Source organism: Apteryx mantelli, unplaced genomic scaffold, assembly GCF_036417845.1.
Source record: "Apteryx mantelli isolate bAptMan1 unplaced genomic scaffold, bAptMan1.hap1 HAP1_SCAFFOLD_40, whole genome shotgun sequence".
NCBI lineage: Eukaryota > Metazoa > Chordata > Aves > Apterygiformes > Apterygidae > Apteryx > Apteryx mantelli.
In genome coordinates, this window is record NW_027118755.1 from 462501 (window position 1) to 475769 (window position 13269).

General features: G+C 55.0%; 1 protein-coding gene across 1 annotated transcript in view; it reads left to right on the forward strand.

The window, feature by feature from the left end:
* Window positions 1-13269, forward strand: part of LOC136996447 (guanylate-binding protein 1-like) — a 124183-nt gene that overhangs the window by 17192 nt on the left and 93722 nt on the right.

Sequence of the window (13269 nt, forward strand, 5' to 3'; positions counted from 1 at the left end):
CACACAGTCTGCCTGGAGGATTCAACCCGGCGGGCTCGGTTGGCCTGCTCGGGTCTCAGCGGATCCCCGCCGCCGCCTCCCCTCCACCCCCCTCGCAGGGGTGGGCTGGGGACCACCGCCCGGCCGGCAGCCGGCCCCTGTCGGGCACATTTCCCCCGTGGCAGTGCGCCGCGACCGGCTCCAGGTCAGCTGGGAAAGCCTGATGGGCAGGTTGCTCGCCACCACGCGGCAGCGAGTGTTACAGCCCCCAGGCAGCAGCTCTCACTGAATCCCAGAGCCAAGGGAGAGGACTGCCGCCGCGCCTTCCCCTGTGGCGGCCTCCCGGACCCCGTTGGCGGTGCCGCCGCCGCTTTTCTCCCCACCCCCGCTTGCGGGGGCGGGGGGCGGCGTGTGTCGCTCGGCGGCAGCGGCGAGGGGGGCCCTCGTCCGGGGGACGGGCCCCCCAGCCCCCGGCGTGACTGTCAACCAGGGCGGACTGTCCTCAGTGCGCCCCGATCTCGTCGCGCCGCCGGGCAGGGTGCAGCTGCACTCGGGGGCCTGGGGTCCACGGCGATGTCGGCTACCCACCCGACCCATCTTGAAACACAGACCAAGGAGTCTAGCATGTGCGCGAGTCAGCGGCTTGCTCGAAAGCCCGTGGCGTAATGAAGGTGAGGGTCGGCGCGCGCCGGCTGAGGTGGGATCCCGAGGCGGAGGCAGAGCCGAGGGCGCACCACCGGCCTGTCTCGCCCGCTCCGTCGGGGAGGTGGAGCATGAGCATCCGTGCTAGGACCCGAAAGATGGTGAAGTATGCCTGGCCAGGGTGAAGCCAGAGGAAACTCTGGTGGATGTCCGTAGCGGTCCTGACGTGCAAATTGGTCGTCCGACCCAGGAATAGGGGCAAAAGACTAATCAAACCATCTAGTAGCTGGTTCCCTCCGAAGTTTCCCTCAGGAGAGCTGGCACTCACGGGTGGCAGTTTTACCCGGTAAAGCGAATGATTAGAGGTCTTGGGGCCGAAACGATCTCAACCTATTCTCAAACTTTCAATGGGTAAGACGCCCGGCTTGCTGGCGTGGAGCCGGGCCGTGGAATGCGAGTGCTTAGTGGGCCACTTTTGGTAAGCAGAACTGGCGCTGCGGGATGAACCGAACGCTGGGTTAAGGCGCCCGATGCCGACGCTCATCAGACCCCAGAAAAGGTGTTGTTTGATTTAGACAGCAGGACGGTGGCCATGGAATTCGGAACCCGCTAAGGAGTGTGTAACAACTCACCTGCCGAATCAACTAGCCCTGAAAATGGATGGCGCTGGAGCATCGGGCCCATACCTGGCCGTCGCCGATGATGGGAAGCTGCGCGGGCTACGCCGCGATGAGTAGGAGGGCCGCTGCGGTGCACCTTGAAGCCTGGGGTGCAGGCCCGGGTGGAGCCGCCGCAGGTGCAGCTCTTGGTGGTAGTAGCAAATATTCAAAGGAGAGCTTTGAAGGCTGAAGTGGAGCAGGGTTCCATGTGAACAGCAGTTGAACATGGGTCAGTTGGTCCTAAGCGATAGGCGAGCACCGTTCCGAAGGGACGGGCGATGGCCTCCGTTGCCCTCAGCCGATCGAAAGGGAGTCGGGTTCAGATCCCTGAATCCGGAGTGGTGGAGATGGGTGCCGCGAGGCGTCCAGTGCGGTAACGCAACCTATCCTGGAGAAGCCGGCGGGAGCCCCGGGGAGAGTTCTCTTTTCTTTGTGAAGGGCCGGGCGCCCTGGAATGGGTTCGCCCCGAGAGAGGGGCCCGCGCCTTGGAAAGCGTCGCGGTTCCGGCGGCGTCCGGTGAGCTCTCACTGGCCCGTGAAAATCCAGGGGAGAAGGTGTAAATCTCGCACCGGGCCGTACCCATATGCGCAGCAGGTGTCCAAGCTGAACAGCCTCTGGCATGTTGGAACAATGTAGGTTAGGGAAGTCAGTAAGCCGGATCCGTAACTTCGGGATAAGGATTGGCTCTAAGGGCTGGGTCGGTCAGGCTGGGGCGTGAAGCAGGGCTGGGCGCACGCCACGGCTGGACGTGGCGCTGTGCGCCCCACCCGTCCCCCCCGCCCCCCGGGTGGGTGGGGGCGGGCGCGGGGCGGCGGTGGCGACTCTGGACGCGCGCCGGGCCCTTCCCATGGGTCGCCCCAGCTGCGGCGGGCACTGCCCGCCCCCTCCCTCCCTCCTCCCCGAGCCCCAGCAGCTGCCGCCGCCCCCTCCTCCACCCGTCCGCGGGGGCTGGGGGTGCCCCCGTGCGCACTCGGCTGCCGGCGACGAGGGGGGAGCCGGGGTCCCCGGGCCGGCACCCCACCTCAGCCGGCGCCTAGCAGCCAACTTAGAACTGGTGCGGACCAGGGGAATCTGACTGTTTAATTAAAACAAAGCATCACAAAGGCCCGCAGCAGGTGTTGACGCCATGTGATTTCTGCCCAGTGCTCTGAAGGTCAAAGGGAAGACATTCAATGAAGCGCGGGTAAACGGCGGGAGTAACTATGACTCTCTTAGTTACTAACTGGGCTCGAATCAGCTGCGACGCCTCCTCGTGGCCCCGCCGGATACCCCTACCGGGGGAACTAAGGGCGCAGCTCTCCCAGGATGTGATGGTGGTGACTTCTAGTTGCCTCCGCCCTGTCGAAGTATCCTTTCGATCTTCGGCAGTAAAGGGGGGACCCAATTGGCCTGCAAAAAGCTTCCCGGTCCCCTCTCAAGCCACCGGCCCAGTGGCGATTTTCAATAAACGGGCGTGGTGGCGGTCCCGACGATCGTTACCGACTTGGCTCTGACTTGCCTGGGGAACAGGTCAACCAACCAAATTACCAGACGTGACACGGCATGCCGTCCATGGGGTGGGTACGGCTTTGCTTGTCAGCCCCGTTGGCTGTTTGAGCGATGTGGTCAGGGGAGACCTATCCAGTGGTCCCCCTGAGCCAACGCCCGTGCGTTCCAGGTGTTGTAGCAGGGCGCGGGCCCTGTGAGGTCCTCTGGCCTCTAGCGAGACAGCAGGGACCAAGTGGTTGACAGCCTACCGCCTGCCTCTAACCCTACAGAGCAGGCATGCCGCCAACCTTTGGCTCCAAAGCAGAGTAAAATTCTTCACATAGACGGTGAGTCTGCTCAGTCTTCCGGAACCATTGGTACCCCGTCTATGCTTTGCCTTGGTTGTGAGCTGGAGAGACGTTGGAGAGGTTTAGCACATCTGTGGGGCGTAAGATCGGGCAGCCTAAATAACATCGGCTGCACCAGCCCCTAATTCCGGCACTTCCATCTGACGCAGATGTTGCTTCCGTTCTCCTATGACGCGCACCTGACTTGACTCGGGCAGACGGGCCACCTACCAATCCCAACCCGGAAAAGGTGGCCTGCGTACTGCAGTGTTCATAAATAGTCAGGGCCATAGTTACTAACTGGGCTTAGCTGCAGAGGTCACACCTCCTCGTGGTCCCGCTGGATGCCCATTCGTGGGTAACCGAGTTGGCCTCTGCCCCAGTGTGTTATTTGGTGCTATAGTTACTTCCTCCCTATTGACTGGCTTCACCGACCACTCGATAGTAATTTCAGGTGACTCCAAATTTATTCGACCGCGGACTAGTAAAGTAGCCGTGGGTCCAAAGCCCTTGGCCTGAGGGCTAACATAAGGCATATCAGGTGAACTTGGGGGCTGGTTCATCTGGCTATAGCCAGAACCCCCACAGTCATGTTGAACAACCTGATAAAATCTTGGGTTGTCAGCTTTGTCTCGGTGGCCACCCAGATGGGAGAAACTCTCCCGGAAATCGCAAGGGTTTGCCCTGTGAGAGTAACATCTGAGGGGGTGGTCCACCTGTCCCAAAATTTGACTTTTTATAATTCGGACGTGGCCAGTCGGGAAGGGACTTGTCCCGACCCGACCTGGGATTGCATTAAATATCTGCTGGTGGTTTATGAGGTCTTCGAACCCGCTGGATCACCTCCGATGACTGGGGCTGAAGAAGCACTGCAGGAGGATGTGGTAGACGTGGAAACAAGATCTCCCTCCAGCCCCGCAATTTTACCAACTGATGCAGTAAGTCCCATTCTTGGTGCCGTGGGGGGAACGACTGATGTGGGAACACCAGTCGTGAAGATCCCAGATCAACATCCAGCATGTCCTTGCTGTGGCACCAGGATGGGGAAAGTTGCGGCTCTAGTTGACCATCGTAGGAGGGCCCATGGCCGGCAACGAATCCTCTTTCAGTGCTCCCATTGTGGGAGGACAAATATCAAACACCACAGTATTGCCTGCCACTTTCCGAAGTGCCAGGGAGCCCTAGATATCCACAGTCAAGAGGAAGCCCCAGAGGAACCTGGGATATGGCATTGTGGGGAATGCGACCGGCAATTTAAGACCAAGAGCAGCATGTCACAGCATAAGAGACTTATGTACCCTCAAGCTAGGAATCTGGAGAGGATTGAAGCAACTCGACCTAAGGGAAAGAGCCTGCGAGGAATGCACAAGAGCTGCTGGACAGAGAAAGAGATAGCTCTACTGCTAGAGTTGGAAGAAAGGTTTAAGAACGAGCGCTTCATTAACAAACTGATCAGGGAGCATTTGCCCACGAAAACGGCGAAGCAGATCAGTGATAAAAGACGGCAGCTTGCGGCTGGTGCCAAGACAGCGGCACCGCCAAGAAGAGCAGCAATAGAGCGCGGTGGGGAGCCCCCGGTGGAGAAGGAAAGGAAGGAGATGATAAGAATGGAATATAGGAAGATTATGGCAGAGAAGATACGAGCAGGTTCCCTGCCTGCAAGCCAAATGATCGCATGCAGGAGTATCTTGGAGGATGGCAAGGACGCCCGGAGAGTCATCAAAGCGTCGGCAGTAGAGTGGCTGTCACAGCTGGCGGGGCACATCGCCATAGCAAAATTGAAACAACATAGGAAGCGTCAAGCAGGACCTGTGCCTGTGAGAGATGAAAGAAGATGGATGAAGAACAGAGCAGTGAGAAGGCGTTTGTTCCTCCGATACCAGCGGCTCTTTGAGATAGATCGCAAGAAGCTTGCTGGTATCATTTTTGGATAACATCGAGGCACTGAAGTGCCCCCTTCCAATGGGCGAGCTATATGGCTCGTTTTGGAGGAAGTGGGAAGAGGGATCCCCATTTGCTGGCTTGGGTGCTTTCCGGAGTGCTGGTACTGCGGAAAATTCTGCATTCAAGAAGATGATCTCCTCAAAGGAGGTCCTGAAGAATATCGCGGAAATGAATAAGAACTCCGCACCCGGACCAGATGGTCTCTTCCTGAGGGACATTATTAAAAAGGACCCTCAGGGCAGCCAATTGGCTGAATTGTTCAACCTATGGCTGCTGACTGGAAGGATCCCTGATACGATCAAAGAATGTAGAATGATTTTAATACCAAAATCTGCAGATCCAAGTAAGATCGAGGACATGAATAATTGGCGGCCTATTACCATCGGGTCATAATCTTAAGACTGTTCTCACGGATCTCAACAGCACTGCTGCGGCGAGCCTGTCCAATTAACAGCCGACAAAGAGGGTTTATTGCAGCCCCAGGCTGTGCAGAAAATTTAAAGCTCCTGCAAGTGCTCATCAGGCACGCCAAGAAAGATCACAAGATGCTGGTGGTTGTCTTTGTGGACCTGGCGAAAACCTTTCATTCGGTCAATCACCATCACATCCTGGAGGTCCTCCGACAGAAGGGCCTTGATGATCATATAATTGACATCATCGCTGACTGTGCGACGAGGCTTGAGGTAGGGGAAACCTGCTCTGAGAAGGTGAAGATCCTCACCAGGGTGAAGCAAGGTGATCCAATGTCCCCACTGTTGCTCAACCTAGCAGTAGATACATTGTTATGTAAATTGGAAGAGATCAAGGAAGGTTTCAAATATGGCAACAGCTCTGTATCATCATTGGCGTTCGCAGATGATCTGGTCCTGCTAAGTGACTCGTGGGAGGGCATGCAGAAGAGTTTGCAGGTGGTGGAAGAGTTTTGTCATGCTACAGGGCTGAAGGTGCAAGCTGGAAAATGATGCCACAGGTTTTTAATAAGGCCCACAAAAGACTCTTATACTGTTAACAACTGTGACCCGTGGGAAATCGAAGGGGCTCAACTCCATCTAATTGAGTCCGGCAGCTCCAAGAAGTACTTGGGCCTCGGAGTAGACCCGTGGGTTGGACTCTCGAAACCAGAGCTGAAAGAGAAACTTGACACTTGGATGAAGAACATCGGGGCAGCCCCATTAAAGCCAATGCAGAGGGTAGAAATCTTGAAAGGTATGCAGTCCCACGGGTGCTCTATGCGGCAGATCACGCGGGAGTGAACGCATCATACCTCCAGGCCCTGGACCTTGCCATTAGATCGGCAGTGAAGAGCTGGCTTCACTTACCTCCCAGCACATGTGACGCCATCTTATATGCCAGCACAAGTGATGGCAGGTTAGGAATTGCGCGGCTGGCGAGACAAATTCCAAATATGCAGGCTCGCTGGTTGCATCGGGTTGCCCAGTCCTCTGATAACATCACGAGAACTATTGTTCTCGAAGAGGGGATCCAGAGGGAATACAACAAGGTCTGGATCGCTGCTGGAGGAAGGGCTGATAAGATTCCATCGATTGGACAGGAACTCCCTGTTATGGAAAATCAGGCTCGCCGGCCTCCATAACAGGGTCCGACCCTAGGTTCCTGCTGAGGCAGAAGTTCGAAGTCAGATTGAAGAAAAATAAAATTTAATGATACACGTGAGGTAATTACAGCTCGAGCTGGGTGCCTCCAAAGAGGGACCCCGAACAAAGAAATCCCTGGGCAATTATACCCTTACAATCTAAATTCCCCACCCCTTAAGCGATAGTTTGGACCAATAGTAATAGTTAGGTCTGGGGTCTTCCCCTTCTTCACTGGGCCCCTTCATTGTCTCTAGGCAGGCTGCTTCTTATCTTCAAGGTTGGCTACTCCTGCTGTCCGTGTAACTTCTTTATCCTTCCAGCTTGAACTGGCTCTGGGGCCCCCTTTTACTTATCTAAGTAAAAGTTCACAGCAAGTTCACAGCCTGAGGCCTAAGGCTTCAGCAAATTTAGCTACTAATGCTAAGCAAGGTATGCTAAGCAATTAATTCTAGACAGCTTCAGTTCAATATTCTCTAACACCGGGGTCCCTGGGCCAGCGCCCTGCCTCAGCCGGCGCCTAGCAGCAGACTTAGAACTGGTGCGGACCAGGGGAATCTGACTGTTTAATTAAAACAAAGCATCGCGAAGGCCCGCGGCAGGTGTTGACGCGATGTGATTTCTGCCCAGTGCTCTGAAGGTCAAAGGGAAGAAATTCAATGAAGCGTGGGTAAACGGCAGGAGTAACTATGACTCTCTTAAGGCGGGGCCACAGTTACTAACTGGGCTTAGCTGCAGAGGTCACACCTCCTCGTGGTCCCGCTGGATGCCCATTTGTGGGTAACGAAGTTGGCCTCTGCCCCAGTGTGTTATTCGGTGCTACAGTTGCTTCCTCCCTATCGACTGGAATCACCGACCACTTGATAGTAATACCAGGTGAATCAAAATTTATTCGACCATGAACTAGTAAAGTAGCCGTGAGTCCAAAGCCCTTGGCCTGAGGGCTAACATAAGGCATATCAGGTGAACTTGGGGGCTGGTTCATCTGGCTATATCCCGAACCCCTGCAGTCATGCTGGACAACCTGATAAAATTTTCGGTTGTGAACTATGTCTCAGTGGCCACCCAGACAGGGGAAATCCTCCAGGAAATGGCAAGGGCATGCCCTGCGAGAATAACACCAGAGGAGGTGGTCCACCTAACCCAGAATTTGACCTTTTATAACTCGGACGTGACCGGTTGGGAAGGGACTTGTCCCAACCCGACCTTCAATTGCACTAAAGAACTGCCAGAGGTTTATGAGGCCTTGGAACCTGTTGAATCATCACCAATGATCGGGGCTGAAAAAGCACCAGAGGAAGATGTGATAGACATGGAACCAAGAACTCCCTCCGGCCCTGCAATTCTACCAATAAATACTATAAATCCCATCCTTGATGCAATGGGGGGAACAACTGATGTGGGAACACCAGTCGTGAAGATCCCAGATCAACATCCAGCATGTCCTTGCTGTGGTATCAGGATGGGGAAAGTTGCAGCTCTAGTCAATCATCTCAAGAGAGCCCATGGTCAGCAACAAATTCTCTTTCAGCATTCCCATTGTGGGAGGACAAATATCAAACACCACAGTATTGCCTGCCACTTCCCGAAATGCCAGGGAGCTCCAGATACTCAGAATCAGGAAGAAGCCCCGGAGGAACCTGGAATATGGCACTGTGGGGAATGTAATCGAAAATTTAAAACCAAGAGCGGCATATCACAGCATAAAAGACTTATGCACCCACTAACTAGAAATCTGGAGCGGATTGAAGCAACTCGACCGAAGGAAAAAAGCCTGCGAGGAATGCACAAGAGCTGCTGGACAGAGGAAGAGACGGCTCTACTGCTAAAATTGGAAGAGAAGTTTAAGACCGAGCGTTTCATTAACAAACTGATCAGGGAGCATTTGCCCACAAAAACGGTGAAGCAGATCAGTGACAAAAGACGGCAGCTTGCGGCTAGCGCAAAGACTGCGGCACCACCTAGGAGAGCAGCAATAGAGCGCAGTGGGGAGCCCCCGGCAGAGAAGGAAAGGAATGCGAGGATAAGAATAGAATATAGAAAGATTATAACAGAGAGGATACGGGCAGGTTCCTTACTGACAAGCCAAATGGTTGCATACAAGAGGATTGTAGAGGATGGCGAGGACGCCCGGAGAATCATTGAAGCGTCGGCAAAAGAGTGGCTGTCACTGCTGGCAGGGCACATCGCCGCAACAAAATTGAAACAAAGAAGAAAGCACCAAGTAAAACCCGCACCTGTGAAGAAGGAAAGGAGATGGATAACGAACAGGGCAGTGAGAAGGGGATTATACCTGCGATACCAGCGGCTCCTTGAGATAGATCACAAGAAGCTCGCTGGTATCATTCTGGATAACATCGAGGCACTGAAGTGCCCCCTTCCAATGAGCAAGCTATATGGCTCATTTCGGAGGAAATGGGAAGAGGGATCCCCATTTGCTGGCTTGGGTGCTTTCCGGAGTGCTGGAATAGCGGAAAACTCTGCATTCAAAGAAATGATCTCCGCAAAGGAGGTCCTGAAGAACATCACCGAAATGAATAAGAACTCCGCTCCCGGACCAGACGGCCTGTCCCTGAGGGACGTTATTAAAAAGGACCCTCAGGGGAGCCAGTTGGCTGAACTGTTCAACCTATGGCTGCTGGCTGGAAGGATCCCTGATGGGATCAAAGAATGCAGAACAATCCTAATACCAAAATCCGCGGATCCGAGTAAAATTGATGACATAAACAATTGGCGGCCTATTACCATCGGGTTGGTAATCTTAAGATTATTTTCACAGATCCTAACAGCACGACTGCGGCGAGCCTGCCCGATTAACAACCGACAAAGAGGGTTTATTGCAGCCCCAGGCTGTGCAGAAAATTTAAAGCTCCTGCAAGTGCTCATCAGGCACGCCAAGAAAGATCACGAGACGCTGGCAGTCGTCTTCGTGGACCTGGCGAAAGCCTTCGACTCGGTCAATCACCATCACATCCTGGAGATCCTCAGACAGAAGGGCGTTGATGGTCATATACTTGACATCATCGCCAATACATATAACAACTGTGCAACCAGGCTTGAGATAGGGGAAACCTGTTCTGAAAAGATTAAGATCCTCACCGGGGTGAAGCAAGGTGATCCGATGTCCCCATTACTAGTCAATTTAGCAGTAGACCCATTATTATGTAAACTAGAAGAGATCAAAGAAGGATTTAAATATGGTAGCAGCTCTATATCATCATTGGCATTCGCAGATGATCTGGTCCTGCTGAGCGACTCATGGGAGGGCATGCAGAAGAATATCCAAGTGGTGGAAGAATTCTGTCATGCTACAGGGCTGAAGGTGCAAGCTAAGAAATGCCACGGGTTCATGATAAGGCCCACAAAAGATTCTTATACAGTTAATAACTGTGACCCGTGGGAAATTGAAGGGGCTCAACTCCATCTAATTGAGCCCGGCAGCTCCGAGAAATATTTGGGCCTGGGAGCAGACCCTTGGGTCGGACTCTCGAAGCCAGAGCTGAAAGAAAAGCTTGACCCCTGGGTGAAGAACATCGGGGCAGCCCCATTAAAACCACTGCAGAGGGCAGAAATCTTAAAAAGGTAGGCAGTCCCATGGGTGCTGTATGTGGCAGATCATGCGGGAGTGAACGCCTCATACCTCCAGACCCTGGACCTTGCCATTAGATCGGCAGTGAAGAGCTGGCTTAGCTTACCTCCCAGCACATGTGACACCATCCTATATGCCAACACAAGCGATGGCGGGTTAGGAATTGCGCGGCTGGCGAGCCAAATTCCAAATATGCAGGCTCGCCGGTTGCATCGAGTTGCCCAATCCTCCGATAACATCACGAGAACTATTGTTCTCGAAGAGGGGATCCAGAAAGAGTACGATAAAGTATGGATCACCGCTGGAGGAAGGGCTGATAAGATTCCATCAATCGGAGAAGAACACCCAATGACAATTCCAGTTGTATTGGGAGGCGGCGAGGCTTCATCTGAATGGGAGATGCCATCACCCAAAGTCATCTATCTAATTCCTAGCAAGTGGAGAAAAAGAGAGTTAGAAAATTGGGCCAATCTAAGATCACAAGGCTGCGGTATAAAGAACTTTGAAAATGACAACATCAGTAATGATTGGCTCGTTCATTATCGGAGTATTCCCCACAGAAAACTATTAACAGCAATACAGCTGCGGGCCAATGTCTATCCCACTAGGGAGTATTTGGCACGGGGGCTGGGAGAAGGGGTTCCAAAGGGGTGCAGGCATTGTCCTGCAGAGTGGGAAACTTCTTCCCATATTATCGGATACTGCCAGGTGGTTCAAGAGGCCCGGATTCGTAGGCATAACATCTTATGTGGAATGCTGGCTGAAGAAGCCAAGAGACTGGGGTGGTTGGTATATAATGAACCAAACCTCAGGGATAACAACAATGAACTCTTTAAGCCAGATTTGGTTGTAGTGAAAGGGCACCGGGCGAAAGTAGTGGATGTAACTGTTCGCTACGAAAGTGGGTTGTCATCTCTAGGTGACGCCACAGCAGAGAAAATCCGGAAATATCAACATCTGGAAGAACAAGTGAAGGAGATGACTAATACTGAAGAGGTGGAGTTCGTGGGATTCCCAATTGGCGCTAGAGGGAAGTGGTATAAAGGCAATGAGAGTTTCCTTGCCGACCTTGGACTCTCTACCAGCCGCTTGAAGAGGACAGCGAGACTCTTTTCACAAAGGGCACTCCTGTCCTCGGTGGACATACTCCACATCTTTACAAGCAAAGGTAAGGATGTGTAATTTTTGATTGACTTATATACTGTGACTTTGCATATACAAAGCCCTTCTTCGGAAGGAAACAGTAAAATTCTTCACACAGACAACATGGGGCTTGCTCTGTCTTCTGTACCGCTGAATTTTGCTCTTGCCTGGCTCCCTTGTGGTTGAGCCTGGATAGTTGGGACACGGGATCTAGTCCCCAGATGATGCGCACCAAATTTGACTTGGGCGGACGGGCCGCCTACCAAGCCCAACTTGGAAAAGGTGCCATGGAATGTTCCATGGTTTAATAATAGCCAAATGCCTCGTCATCTGATTACTGACGCACATGAATGGATGAACGAGATTCCCACTGTCCCTACCTACTATCCAGCGAAACCACAGCCAAGGGAACGGGCTTGGCAGAATCAGCAGGGAAAGACGACCCTGTTGAGCTTGACTCTAGTCTGGCGCTGTGAAGAGACATGAAAGGTGTAGAATAAGTGGGAGGCCCCGCACGTGCGCGACCCGCGCCGTGGCCCGGCCGCCAGTGAAATACCACTACTCTGATCGTTTTTTCCACTTACCCGGTGAGGCAGGGGGGTGAGCCTCGAGGGGCTCTCGCTTCTGGCGCCAAGCGCCTGGTGCGTGCCGGGCGCAACCTGCTCCAGGGACAGCGTCAGGTGGGGAGTTTGACTGGGGCGGTACACCTATCAAACCGTAACGCAGGTGTCTTAAGGCAAGCTCAGGGAGGACAGAAACCTCCCGTGGAGCAGAAGTGCAAAAGCTTGCTTGATCTTGATTTTCAGTCAATCGCTCCCGTCTTTTTTTTTTTTTTTTTCTTCTTTTTTTTTTTCCTCCCTTTCCCTCCGCTGCTCGGGAGCGGGTTGACCTGGTGACCCACGAGCGGCGGCTGATAGGCGGGCAGAAGCAGCGGGTCGACCTCCGGCCCATATCTCTGCCACGCGGCAGGCCGCGGGGTAGACGTGGTGTTGCTCTCCCTCCCACCCCCCCTTCCCTTCCCCGGGCAGGCGCCCGCGCGGGACACGCTCGCTCCGGCCTGCGGCGGGGTAGACGTGCTGCCCCGCTCGCCCGCTCCGGTCGCGGCGACTGATCCGCCGGGCCGAGGGCCAGCCCGAAAGCGCGGGTCCGGGGATAGACCTGGTGTCTCTCTCTGCCTACTTTTTTTTTCCTTCCCCCCGCCCCCCGGCATTGGCAGGTAGTCCTGTTGCCGGTATACCGGGGCGGGAGGCTTGGCGGCCGTTTCCCCGGGAAGGGCGCCCGCCCGAATGCGCGGGTCCCGGGGTAGACCTGATGTCGCGGGAGCTCCCCCCACCCCTTCGGGGGGGGGGGTGGTAGACCTGGTGCCCCTCTCCCGGGGCGGCGCTCCGCTCGTCAAGGCCCGGCCGGCGGGGACGGGACGGGGACGGCCGTTTCCAACGGTTCCGGCGCGCGGGCTCGGGGTCGACCTCGTCGCGCCGCACCCTCTGCCCTGCGGGCCCCCCCCACCTCGGGGCTGCAGGTCGCCGGCCTGGTACGCCCTTCCCCGTGTGGCGGGCCGTGCGGGGCGGGGGGGGGATGTCGGCGGAAAAGGGTGGCGCGCGCGGGCGTGGAATCTACTTCCCTGAGCGCCCGGAGAAAAAGCCCGCGAGTCCCTGGGCGGCGGCCGGGAGGGGGGGCGGTGCGGGGTTCCAAGAGTCTTCCTCAGCCCCCAGCAACGCGCCGTTCCCGAAGCTTCGGAATGCAACGGTCGGGGCCGGCCAGCGAAGGGAGCGAGCAGGCGACAATGAATGGGGGGGAAGGCAGAGGGGCCGGGGGGGTGGTAGTGCCGGGGGACAGAGAAAGACAGACACACAGACACACAGTGCCCGCAACGGCGCAGATTCGCGCACGAGCACCCTCCCCTTATC